General features: G+C 40.6%; 1 pseudogene; it reads left to right on the top strand.

The window, feature by feature from the left end:
- Window positions 1–10599: 10599 nt before the first annotated feature.
- Window positions 10600–10657, top strand: LOC143439886 (U7 small nuclear RNA; annotated as a pseudogene).
- The last annotated feature ends 1823 nt before the right edge of the window (window positions 10658–12480 follow it).

Genomic DNA, 12480 nt, shown 5'->3' with positions numbered 1-12480 from the left:
TCCTTAGCATACACACACACACATACACACACACACACACACACACACACACACACACACATTTTTTCCTGCTAACAAATAAGTGAAGGTAACAAAGCTCATTCCTAACCATGCAAGATGAATCAAAAGTTCTGTTTGATACCAGCCTCACAAGTACCAGAAAGTCAGCAAAAGTTCAAACTTCCATTCAGTTGAGCATCAAAAACACACTGCTTCATTGAGAAAGCACTGAGGAAACAAAGATGAGTGTTGCAGAGACATTTCCTTTGTGAAGACAAATGTTCAGGAGGACAATGGAAACACCCTAAATTATATTGGCGTAATATGATCATAAAAGAGCTATCAACACTGTTCTAGTGAAAGCAAAATGGTGAGGCACCCAGTAGAAGCCACAGGGACCAGGGAAAGGTACATGTCAATGAGCTGACTGTCAAAGGATTACTATAGATAGAATATAAAGAAACTAAGGTCCAAGAAGCTTAAGTGTCTATATTATCTGCCTATTTGCCTATTGTGTCTCAGTTCCATTTCTGTAATCTCAAGAAAGAAGAAGAATGAAGTTTTTAAGTGTGGATTTCCAGACAAGGTTTCCATTTCTTCTTAGAGTAAACAGGGATAGTGTCTAGTGTTCTCCTTCTCCTTCCCCACCTAGGCTATTGACCACCAGCCTGAGGGGAGAAAGGCAGAGGAGGAGAGAAGGGTGCAGAAGGCTATGGAGCTAGGGACAGAGTGACCTCTAGAAACTGCTGCAGTAAGATTAGTCTACTTTATTGTTTCAGGAATAGGGTACATAAGGGCTTTTGTAGGGGTGTGGATGGAAAGGACTAATTGGCCATGGCATCAAGTAGCAAAAAGGACTGATTGATTATAGTACAGCACCTGAGTATCATGCAATCTGGAAGCCAGAATAGGAGGTGTGTGCTGTCATTCAGCCTTGCAGAGAGCTTTGTACAAGGTCACTTTTTAGACATGGCCAGCCAAGACCGTTCACCTGTGTTCATGGAAACTCTCTAGACAAAGTCGAGTGGAGAAAGGGAAGCCACCAGAGAAAGGGAGTCCCCTATTTTGCACCAAGCTCATGGGAGACTGCTACCGTAATAGCAAGGTTCCCCAACCGAGGAGAAGACTGACACAAGGAAGAGGAATCACTTCTAGTCCCCAGTTGCCCTCTTGGTGATGGCCACTTCCTTAGAGACATGGCTCATTAACTTATAGCCCTGCACTCATAACTCTGATTTCAGTAGCAGTGTATTGAGGCAACCTTTGTTTCTACTTCTCAGAGTAACTAGATTAATCCTCACCCCCTTGTTCACCCAATCTTCTGATGGCTGACAACTCAGTCCCCTCGATTAAGTCCTTTCCTTCTGAAAAGGAAAGTGTAGTGCATCTCTTTCCCTCAATAGCATCTGACTGATACCTGTATGATCATGGGTTGAAACTCTTGAATGAGGCACCTCATTTTCTTGAGTTTTAATTTAGTGAAGACCTCCTTCTTGGTGTAACTAAAGACATAAGGAAAAATGTGTTTTTCAGTGATACAATGATTATTTAAATTATTATTTAATTTCTTGGTGATGTATCTACAGAAAGGAAGACATATTTACAGAAAGGAAGACATAGCTACAGAAAGAATCCAGATAGAGGTTACACTTGACTGCTATAATAGGACTGATGTCTACAGGGACAGTGAGCCTATGGAATGGCTGAGTGTGTTAACTGGTATGTATCAGGGTTGGGCACCCACCCTCATGCTGAGAAAGAAACTATGTTTCTTGGCTGCATTAAGAGAGGGTTTCTTAATAAAGATATTATAAAGCTTCAGACTTACACCCAAAGGAACAGAAAAAGATCTTTAAATTCCAAGTGTCGAGAGCAAATATTCTACATGAAAATCTAGGAATCTGCAGCCACCAATAAACTAAACTTCTCGAGCTGAAGGGGTCTTAGGCTACCTTGGTGTTCACAGAGCTACACTTCACTTTTCTTCAGTGTAATTCAGAGAACAATCTATGTAAACTATAAGGAATTTTATGACCTTGACATCTTATGGATCATCATGAAGGTCTGCATTACAACATTGCTGGCTGGGCAAAGGAGACAGGAAGAAAACACAAAGGATCCATTAGTAAAACACAGGTGTTCCAAAGTTTTAACCCCAGAAAAATGCAGGGTCACTCTCTCAGAATACAGTCATCTGGAGAATGTACCATGATGAGCTCCTGAAAGTACAAAAGTAAGAGAAAGACTGTGATTATAATGGAAATGATTGCTGCAGTTGGCTGAGGGCTAGAAATCAAATCGAGGACTAGCTCATCCTCCTAGAGATAAGGCTTGCAAATGATGCAGAAGGACTTGAACCGAGGCAGCTTCATTTCACCTAACCAATGAAAGAACTCTGAGTTCAGCTTCTTTTGCCATGAGATTTATAGCCAGATATGCAAAGAAAAATTGAGCACTATAAGAACACATTTTTCCTTTGTTTGTGTGTACAATAAGTTGAATTTCAGTTGACGTCAGAGTGTTTCATGAGAAGTAGACTGTAAAAAAAGAAAAGTTATTATCACTCAAATATTGATGCTTTGTAGCTCCTATCACATTTTTATTTTGTGTGTACACACACACACACACGTGCACATGCGCACACGCACACACATGGGCGCGCACACACCTATTATCAGGAGAAAGTTCTCTACTTCCAACACACAGGTTGGACTGAACTTGGGTCAGGCTCTGTGGTAGGCAACATGCATCTGTGGTTGTAATGATTTGTTTACACACCTTGAAACATCTGTAGAAACTGTGAGGTGGCACTGTACCCTGAAGTGTTATGAACTTTGCCTCTTAGGTGTGAACCACTCCCAGTCTGCATCCTTCCTAACCTGCTCTACTTTCCAGAATCGAGGATGCCCTCATCAGATGGCTTATCATCAGGTCCTACTACAAGGTTGGGAAGGTTTTGAAAAGAAATAAAAGAAACCCATTCTACATTGCAAATTTCTCTCACATCTTCAGCAGGCTTTGAATACTAAATCAGCTTCATGTTTCTTCAACATCTAGGACAAAAACGTGGCATATTCTCATCCTCTCTCCGGCACCAGCAGAAAGTTAGCTTACATGGCAGCAACAGAAGGCCACCTCATCAGACATCTGTATCTATCCCATATGTCTAAGTCTTAGATAACGGCTCTTCATAGTGATGGGAAGCTCTCAGACACTTGTAGCTGTACAGGAGACAGCCTCTGTCTCTATAGGTAATCTTTCTCTCTCTCTCTCTCTCTCTCTCTCTCTCTCTCTCTCTCTCTCTCTCTCTCCTCTTCTCTTCTCTCTTTTCTCTCTCTCTCTTCTCTCTTTTCTCTCTCTCTCCTCTCTCTCTCTCTCTCTCTCTCTCTCTCTCTCTCTCTCTGAAAAATTTAAATTGTGACATTTTCTTCATCTCTTTCACTTACAGGTGAGAGTGGATTCCTGCAGCTAAGCCTCTTACTAAAAATCATCTCTAGATTTGCAACACACACAGAGCTGGTTCCCACACTGTGTTCCCAGTTCCTCAAACACCTTCTATAGAAATGAAATAAAATAAAATATAAACAGTGCCCACAGCAACAGGGTGACATCATGTATGATCATCAGTGACTATGGGTTCATTGTTTCATATGCTTCACAATCTGTTTTGAGCTTCCCAGAGCATGCTAAGCCTAGTAGAGACAACTGTGAAGGCACTATTTGCATGAATACAATTAAAAGGACATCTATAGGGTGATCGTTGCCTTGGCTGAAGTGATAAAATGAAGAATATGAGGTTTACTAAAGCCGTAAAAGCCTAGAGGTGAATCCTCTACAGCAAAAATAGAATAAAGTGCCAAGCAAAATGAAATACGTGTAACTAAGGAGCTTAAATATTGCCAAAACAAACTGAGGGTAAGATCTGATATCAATTCCATTCCAAGGCAGATGGTCAAAGCTGATCTGCCCAGAACTCTCCCCTCTCTGCATTATCTAACTCTGACATTTCCCATTTCCCATGTAGATTCCTTGTCTCCATTATATTATAAAGTTAAATGCAGTCAAAGCTAGGATTCATAATGAGTTTGAGATTCTAGAACCCACTGAGTCTGAATCTACAGATGTAGACATTAAACAGACAAAGAGCTGAGATGATTCAGCAGTTAAAGGGGCTTATTCTTCTTCCAAAGGACCAGAGTGTGGTTTCCAGAATCCACAGGTATCTTACAAGCACCTGTAACTATCTCTAGAAGATTCGACACCTTCCTCTGGCCTCCAAGGCTATATGACACTCAGGTGGCATATCCCCACACAGACAGACACACAAACATGTCCATATATTAAAAAAAATATTTTATAACAAACACTTACATATGACTTTCTCATAGAAAATACAAATGGCCTCTGATTGGAGCCCAAATACATGAAAAAAATAACTACTGCTTACTCAGTTCTTTCATTCAATTGATGAGCATAGAGATGGAGGCAGAGATTTCCACTTTTTTAAAGTATGAGAATATGTGGGTTCAATAAGTAACCCACCTGAGAAGATTAAAATTCAAACATTTCAAACTAAAGCATTTGTATAGTAGGTTTCATCAAAGGATAGGGTTACTGTTCTAGACATTCTAGCAACTGCCTTCCTTCCAGAACATTTAAAGAGAAATAGAGAACCGGAGAAAGTTCTGTTTGGGGAGACACACTTCACTCTTGATATTACTGATGATGGGCAAGTTATTGTTTTCTATATCGATGCCTTTTGCATTTGTTTTGCTATTACTTCTGTTTCATAGATGCCATTTAGTTTTAGAGTGACCAAACAAAGTGCACAGCCTGAGAACAAGCCACCCACTATCAGAGACATCTGTGGATCTCAGAAGTGGGTGGCTCTGTGCAACTATGCAGACCAACAGGAATCAGACCCAAACGAAATGAGAAAACGTAAAGGAACAGAGTGAGCATAGCCTCCCTCTGCAATACAGACAAATGGAACTGGTTATGTGTTTGAACAGTCTAAGACCCACCATATGCTGAAAGCAAGAACTTTGCTGGAGAAAATGAGTTCACATTAATTATCTCTTACTTTCCCTATGTGGTAATATGTTGTCAGAGGTTGGTTGAAATGTGGTAATATGTTATCAGAGGTTGGTCAGAGAAAGTCAATCACCCAGAGGTTGCAAATGCCCCCCTGGGTGATTGACTTTCTTTTTTTTAACCTTTCAACGGCTGACCTTTACATGTATATAGACCTTTCTGCCTATGCTACAAGGTAACCATTCGATTAGCAATCATTAAGAGGGTCTGCTGTGCTCTGAAGTGGGTCTGGGTACATTGTACATATCATATTAGGTGACAGAAAACTGATCCCTAAGCTAGAGGCCACAGTCTAGACTGCTGTATCTCATATAGCACAGGATAACATCTCAAAGAGGCAGAATAAATTAGCATAAGTATATTTGATCATTTTAAAGTATCAAGTGAATGCATTAATAAGTAAAATTTTCAAGAAATGTTCTCTTTAATTCATGAATCATATTAACTATTAATATCAAGAGGATGGAGGGAGGGCACATACTCCAACTAAAAGGCATCCTGTGTAGAATTCATGGTAAAGGCTATCATCCAGCAGCTTACCACTATGGAGAGATTCCCTGGTCCTGCATACCAGTCAGCTGTGAAAGTTGCGCTCTCTCTCTTTTGCAGATACTGTTGGTGAAATAAAGAAGACTTCCACTGACTTGGTAAGCCTAGCCCCTCCTGCCTTCTAATAAAGGTGGGAGCCAAAGTCTGGAAATATAACCTTCGGAAGCAGGAGTCCCTGCTAGACACCAGGAAGAGAGAGTTTCTTTTTAAAAAAATGTCAACTACATCTGAGAGATTGGGACTATTTATCTGGAACTTCAAAGGAGAGATTTCTGCAAAGAATTGGCAGCGTAATCCTGCACTCAGCTGATTTGTTTAATTATAGGAAATTTAAGGTGCCCCATTAGTTCAGGCTCTACTGTATTAAGCGACAGTTTTGAAAGATCGAAATGACTCTGAAATCGGAGAAAGATGTCTTGCCTCTGTGGGTGAGCTTATCTCCCAGGCATCTTCCTAGCTCAGCTCTAGTGTCTGGAGTGATGTTACCCCAGACACAACAGTTATTTAATCTCACTTCGTTTTTCAATGTCAGGGCACATTCATATTTTATTAGTAGAAACAAAGTCCATTACCGAATTTTTCACATGAACAAATGTGCAGTTGTATTTAAAGTGGCATGATTCTATTTATCGTTGTAACTTCATGTTAATTTTAGATTTCTAAGTGTAGAAACCTAGTGTTCTTCTCCCCCTCCACTTAGCAGTGTCCAGTAACACTGAATAAAACAGTGTCTTCTCAATTCATTAAACAGGAGAACAAGCTACATGCAGTACTTAAATGATAGTTTAAAAGAAACAGCTTTTATCAAGGAAATACTAAAAAGCTACATCTTAAACTATTTATAGTAAATGCATCAAAAGGCTATTGTAACTTAACTAAAATGCTGGTATTAAAACGGATGTGTTTGGTGTGAAACATTAATAATTTTAAATGGCCATCAAGTAAAAATATAAAGGACTTAATTCACATGGCATGGCTCTATATTTGTTATGGTATTTGTGGTGGGCAAATTTAGAATATACTGAGAAAGTATGTCAGCTGGAGCAATAATTCAGCAGTTAAGAGAATGTGCCATTCTTGCAGAGGACCTGAGCTCAGTTCCCAGCATCTACAAGGGGCAACTCACAACTGTCTGTAGCTATAGCTCCTGGATTCTGATACCTTTAAACTTTAAGAGAACCTGCATTCATTTGCATACTTTTACATAGAGGCGCGCGCGCACGCACACACACACACACACACACACATACACACATACACACACACACTTGAATATAATAAAAACAAACTTTAGAAAAAAGAAAATAATATCTCACTAAGACAAATCTATCCCTCATATTCTTAGTTCTATGGCCCATTTCTGTACAGGATTTTTAGTAACGAATCACCCAGGTTAGATACAGCACAGTAATATCACTCCATACTCAAAATTCAGAATTTTTTCTTGCATTCACCCCATGAAAGCACTTCTGTCAGTGAATCCCTTTCTTGCTGAACACTTTGCCAAACACACTCCGCAAACACCATAACTTTCTAGAACTTAAATTTAGAAATAAATTTGAAAATGTTTATGATACCAAAAGTAAAGACAAAATACAAGCTTCATACACTATACAAACACCTATCCATTACCAAGCTCAGCACGGTGTCTAAGTTTTTATAAAACGTACCTAGCACCTCACCTTCTCCTATGTAAAACAATGACCTGAAGCAGGTACCACACGGTTGTTCCTGTAAGACCTGGGTGTCCATCAAGCACCTCAGTGTTTGCTGCAATGAAGAGGTGTTGTAGTAAATGTCCAACCCAAGAAGGCCTGGTCAATAAAGACACAACTCAAATATTATAAGTACAAACAGCACACCTAGATTGGGCAGAATTGCTACTACACTGCTCTATTCCTCATCCATGAGACCCCTTGTAACTTGCAGTTTCTCCCGGCCACGTGCTTCTCCATTGTCCTTCCACCTCCCTCCTCATTTACCTGTGGATTTATAAATGGAGGTTTTTTTATATATTACCCGCTACAGAGAAGGGTCTACAAAGCTGGGTTCCAGACCCTTCTCTTGCCCTTGTTCCCACTTACTCCGAAGCTGATTCTCACCTGCCTCACTCAGAAGATTCTTAATTGAGTGGAGGGGTGCACACCTCTAATCCCAGCATGTGGGAAGTCATCCTTGGTTGCATATTGATTTTGAAGCCAAAACTGGACTATATCAGATGCTGTCTCCTAAAATGTTGATGGATTAAGGATGAAATTAAAAGGTCTAACTGTATTTCCCAATTTAAGCACCCTTGTCAGGGTGGCAGCATGTCAACAGGGCATTTCCTTCTTCCCGGTGCCCCAATTCAAGAATGCCAGTGTGTCACATTAGACTAAGCAGAGAACAAAGACAGATGAGGATTCATGTCTCAGTACTGACTGACCATATTATGGTCTTTTTCTAGATACAATGTAACTTTTCAGAGGCCTAGAAACTTATCTATCCTGTTATTCTTTATAGCACAAATCCAGGAAATGTACACTAAAAATTAATTAGCTTTCCTGCCTTCTGTCCTTATCCATGAACTTTGAAATCACCTGAAATTCATGAGTGATGTTTATTTGGGATATGGGTGCTCCACCTAGGATGCTGAGCGCTATCTATTAAATGGACAATTTAAAGCATTCTCAGCAGGGTTGTGAGATTGGACTGTTTTATACACAGTGAGTGAAAATCAATGATCTGTCTATGCCTATCACAGCACGTCACAGCACTGATTGAATCTTCTCAACCAGCTTATCAGACATACTACACAGGGATAAATTTATCTTTACACTCTCTATATGTGTCACCAAAAATAGCCTGAGGATCAGTATAACCTAATGAACTAAGACTGTCTGATAAACGATTAGAATGTGCTCCTCGGTGGAAGCAGGCAGCCTAGCCTTTAGATGTAGAGTGTTCCTAAGCAGAAACTAGGTCCCTGGAATCTGCTTCCAAAGTCAGACCTGTGCTATTCTCACACTAGCCGATTGCACTGTCTTAAGATTTTGCTCTCGACTTTATTTGGATGGCTTGTGGGAAAAAAAATCCACAAAGGCTATTTGAATCATAGTTATCATGTGAGGTTTTATAAAACTGAAAGCATCACATATTTTTACTTAAAAAAACTGCTACAAATACATTTTAAAGCTATTTACCTAAATATTTTATGATTTATTTTGCTTCCCTGTATGAGAGCATATGTGTGGGTGCCCATTGAAGCCAAAACCAGGTATCGGGTTACCTGGAGCTGGAGTTAGAGGCAGTTGTGGGCCGTCTGTTATGGATGCTGGGAGCTGACCTTGGGTTCTCTACGAGAGCATCAAGAGCTCTTAATTACTAAGCCATTTCTCTAGCCACTTAACTAAATTTCTTTGGGGAGAGGAATGATTTGGGGGAGAGAGTTAATTATCTTTTGAAAATTTCATGTGTATACAATGTATCTTGTTTGTCTCAATTAACCTTATGATTAGCTCCTTCTGAGTCACCTTGGTTGCTTATCTTCCCCAGAGTTTACAGAAGGTGAAATAGTAAGTCCTGTTGTTAAAGTACTCACATGAAAAATCAAATAAGTATCTTGCAAATCACTAAAAGAAAGACGTGAGGTGGAGGGAAGAGATCGTTATTTTAAATATGAGAAAAAGCAAATTCTGTGTACAATTCAACAACAGTTTCACTTAAGTGTGTTTCCTGCTCTGCAGAGCCTGGCTTGGCCTTGGTGGGGACAGAGTGACATGGTTCCTGCCCTTGGGACTGGGCCCTGGTGTGAGCCTCCTTGAGAACCATTGGCTGATGTGAGTATGGCAGGCTTGTGTAATAATGTACATATTTCCGGGAACCAGTACAAGCACTGGAGGACTCTTTTCTTTCAGGGAATGTCCTCCCTGTTAACATTAGTAACTCCATGATAATTTGCAACAGCAGGAGTCCAGCAGTTGAGGATGTAGCTATGTCTCCGCAAAATGCTAAACACTGGGACCTTCCGGACAGCCCTTAAGACTGTGGAAAAGAACTCTACAAACATGAGTTTAAAAATACATAATTTCTCAGCTATGCAAAAAAATAAGGATGCAATATGAATCATGAGGGGCTTCATGGATCTAAAGAAACAGAGGTAGTTGCACTGTGTGGGGAAGAAAAACCTTGGGGGGGGGGAGAGGGAGTCTGGTCCAGCGGCGGTCCAGCAGCGGGTCTGGCAGGCTTCCCACGCCAGCAGCAGAGGGTCCCACATTCACACAGCCGCTGAGGGCAGTTCGAGGTTCCAAAGGCTGGGAATCTGGCGGTGAGACCAGGCGACACGTGGAGTCCGGTTTTCCAAAACTTTTATTGTTCATGGCATGGTGAGTGGGTGTAGATGATGAGCACTCCCCCGCAAAAGTCAGGGGAGCTTGACTTTTATAGGAGGGGGGAAAGGGGAGGGAATAACTTAATTAGCTACGCCCCTGGCCTTTGGATAACTCATTAATATTTAAATCTCTGGAGGTGGAGACCTCTACCTGTGTCCTACCTGATTGATGGGCACAGGTTAAATGGAGTTATCTCATCCAAGGCCCAACAGCACTGAGCCAACTTGTCAGAAAGATACAAAGGCAGATTCCTGAGTTCAAGGCCAGCCTGGGAAACAGAAAGGTGCCCAGGTGAGGTAGAAATGGTAATTTCAGCACTGTGTCCTGCATGTTAATTTGGCATCCTTGTATAACAGAGGCAGTGTTTAAAGGAAATATGTGCTCGCTGTCTTCTAAGAATTGAGGTGCTGGAGTCACCAGATGCTGATTTATAGAAAAATCTAAAGGGAACCTGGAATAAAGAACTGAATTGATATGTAAATAAAAATTGGCTTTGGTCTACATGAGATGAGTTAGCAGAAAGCAATAGCAGTTCTTTAGGATTTTTCTCTAGCAAGAGCTGAGCTGACTGGAGATCTCTGGAGGGCAAAACAGCTCTTCAAGAATTTTTCTAACAAGATTTCTGACTCAGTCAGAAATCTCAAGAATTACTTAAAGAGCTGACATAGCTCTTTTAGAATTTTTCTGGCCTGATTTTGATTGGGAAAGTCATGAATTACCTTTAGAATTTTTTCCTACCAGGATTTCTGACTTGGAAAGATTCAAGAAATTTTTCTAGCAGCTTTTCTGACTTTAGTTAGAAAACCTGCTATCCAGAGATCTTTTAGAAGTTTTACTAGTGGAAAGAGCTGTCTCAACCAGAGAGGCTTTTAGAATAGAAAAAGGCTGTCTAGAGCAGAGCAGAACATAGGGAGAAAAAGTATTCTGGAAAGCAATCTCAGCAGAACCTAGGTCTCCAGCTTGGGCTCACGATTTGACTTTGAGTCATTTCTTTCCACCATTCCCAGACACCCCTGCTTTCAGAAGCCCTCTTCAAGGCGAGGCTGGTCCTCGGCAGGTAGTACCCAAACAGGGACTGAAACAGGGTAGGTAAGTATGTCACCAATCCATGGTGACACCGATGTACTCTGTCATACTAAGCTTGCATACTTCCCATTATCTTATTTTCAAGCATAAAATAATAGTATCAGGTACTGGGGGATAGCTCAATGGTTAAAGCACCTGTCTTGAAACCCCGAGGACTGGAATTTGGATCCCAGGGCCCAGAAAGATACTAGGAGAGCATGTTTATCCACCTGCATTTCCAGTACTCGGAGGGCAGAGACAAGCAATTCCTGATCAAGCCAGCTAGAGAGACTAACCAAATATGGGAGTTCTGGGTTCAATGGAGCAACTCTGTAGGGATCAATAAAGAGAACCATGGTCAAAGAAATCTGTCTATCAAATGTTGGCTTTGGGCATGGACTCTCAAATGTACACAAATACATGCATGCTCTCACACTCATGTACTCTCACTAACATGCCCACATGCCAACACACTATGCACACGTATAATAAGAAAACATAAGACTTCAGCAAACTTAAAGAAAAGTGATATGGGCTAAGAATATGGCTCAGCAGATAAAGGCACTTGCTGCCAAAGCTGATGACCTGGGCTTGATCAGAGACACCTACAAATGAAAGGAGAGATTTGACTCCCACAAGCAAACTTTTTTTTTCATTTTTTATTGGATATTTTTTTTACACTTCAGATGCCATCCCCTTTCCCCATCCCCCCCCCCTTAGAAAGCCCCTATCCCATGCCCCCTTTCCTTTTTGCATTTATACATTTTTTTAAAATGTTAATCAAAGGCTTTATAAGTTTGGTAATGCTCAATCAGAAGTATAACCCAATACCCAACCTAGATATATAAACTACCTTTGACTGGTGGAGACATGTGAACATCTGCCTCCATGTCCCCCTTTCTCTCTCTCATCACCTAGCTTCTCCTCTCCTTCTTCTCATCCTCTCCTTACTCCTTCTCTTCCTCTCAGTACTCCTCCCACCTTAGTTCCTCCTACATATCACCCTTCCTGTTAAAATAAAACTTTTTTCTCAAAATACAATTAGAGCATAATTATGCCAATTTGTACCAGTGAGGTACAAGATAGTCCTAATACCAAGTCCATCATTTTGTTGACTAACCAGAACCTCTGTCATCTCTCCTAACTAAAACACTTAGTTCTGAACCTGGCTTTTTCCTTGGCTTTAGAATGAATGTCAGCTGATGACCATCCACTCAAATCTTTTCTCTCAAGGTAAATAGCCAGGATTGGCTATGAGACTATAAGTCTTCAACCCCATCAGAAATCCAGAATGACTGAGTTAACTATAATTGTCCCACAAGCAAACTTGGACACACATAAATAAACTGAAAATAAATGCAATGTAATCAAAAATAGTATAAGGGAATTATAAGTGACTTCA

Source organism: Arvicanthis niloticus, chromosome 27, assembly GCF_011762505.2.
Source record: "Arvicanthis niloticus isolate mArvNil1 chromosome 27, mArvNil1.pat.X, whole genome shotgun sequence".
Classification (NCBI taxonomy): Eukaryota; Metazoa; Chordata; class Mammalia; order Rodentia; family Muridae; genus Arvicanthis; species Arvicanthis niloticus.
Note: the sequence above shows the minus strand (reverse complement) of the source record. Positions and strands in the feature narration are given on the sequence as shown.